The sequence below is a fragment of the Carcharodon carcharias genome, chromosome 7 (assembly GCF_017639515.1).
Source record: "Carcharodon carcharias isolate sCarCar2 chromosome 7, sCarCar2.pri, whole genome shotgun sequence".
NCBI classification, from domain to species: Eukaryota; Metazoa; Chordata; class Chondrichthyes; order Lamniformes; family Lamnidae; genus Carcharodon; species Carcharodon carcharias.
Genome location: NC_054473.1, coordinates 122036051 through 122037739, shown reverse-complemented (window position 1 = coordinate 122037739; position 1689 = coordinate 122036051).

Genomic DNA, 1689 nt, shown 5'->3' with positions numbered 1-1689 from the left:
GCAACAGTAGCTGGAGCTCCCCAGTTGAGCTCATGCCCAAGCCAGACAGCTCCACAAGGTTCTGCATTGACTACCGAAAAGTTAATGTAGTGATCTGAGCCGACTCCTACCCGATACCCTGGCTGGAATTCTGTATAGATAGGGTAGGTAAAGCAACCTACATTACAGAGATAGATTTACTCAAGGGATACTGGCAGGTTCCCTTGACTGCCTGCGTGAAAGAAATCTCCGCCTTTGTAACTCTGGATGGGTTATACCAGTGTCGAGTCATGCCATTTGGATTCTGAAACGCCCCAGCCACCTTTCAAAAGTTGATGAGCCAAATATTGGCGGGCTTATCCAATCATCTAGTGTACCTAGATGGCCTCCTAGTGTCCAGCGACACCTGGGAAACTCACTTAGAGCAACTGAAAGCCCTCTTCCAGAAAGTACAGTCAGCTGACCTAGTCATCAATCTCGCAAAGAGTGAGTTCGCTAAGGCTCAAGTGACCTATCTAGGGCATGTAGTGGGTCAAGGACAAGTACTGCCCAGAGCTGTAAAAATACAAGCAGTAGCACAGTTCCCCATCCCCAAAACGAAACAGAAAATCATGAGTTTCTTGGGGTTGTGTGGGTTCTGCTGAAAGTTTGTTCCAATCTATAGTACAGTGGCTGCCCTGCTGACAGATCTACTACAGAAAAAGCGAACATAATTTGGACTGAGAAATGCCAGGAAGGTTTCAAAAAGCTGAAAGCCATTTTAATAGACGACCCTGTGCTTGCCCCTCCGGACTTTAACCAAGCATTTAAAGTAGCCATCAATGCAGGTAGGGGCTGTTCTCCTCCAGGAAGACAAACAGGGGATAGAGAGACCAATCAGGTACTTTGCCAATGAACTAAACAAGTCGCTGAAACAGTACTCCACAGTGGAGAAGGAAGCCCTCGGTTTATTACTGACTTTCAAACACTGAGATATATGTCCGAAATGGATACACTCAGTCTATACTGACCATAACTCTTTAATCTTTGTGGAAAAGTTTTAAACACAGAATACCAGGTTATTCCATTGAGGTTTGTTTCTCCAACCGTACTACTTAAAAATCACCCACCTTGCCGGGAAATCAAATGTGATTGGAGACACACTGTCCAGATCTTAAAAAGGCCCAGTTGGAGCTGAAGAGATAATGTTGGCCAAGGCTAGGAGAATGAATATATGTGTGTGTGTGTGTGTGTTTGTTGTTTTACATTTTTTTCCTTATTAATGAGGATGAGATGCATCCAAGAATATTGAAGGAAGTGAGTGTGGAAATTGTAGGGACACTGGCAATAATCTTTCAGGGAAGGCGCTGGAGGACTGGAGAATTGCAAACATTATGCCCTTGTTCAAAATAAATTGTAAAGATCTGAAATTACAAACCAGTCAGTTTAACGTCGGTGGTGGGGAAACTTATAGAAACAATTATTTAGGATAGAATTAAGAGTCACGTGGAAAAATTTGGATTGATTCGGAAGAGCCAGCATGGATTTGCTAAAGGAAAATCATGTCTAATTTGCTGGAGTTTTTTGAAGAGGTATCAGAGATGGTTGATAAGGGAAAGGCCATTGATGTGTGTATATGGACTTCCAAGAGGTGTTCAGTGCCACACAACAGACTTGAGAGGAAAGTTAAAGGTCATGGAATAAAAGGGACAGTAACAACACTGAGACAGA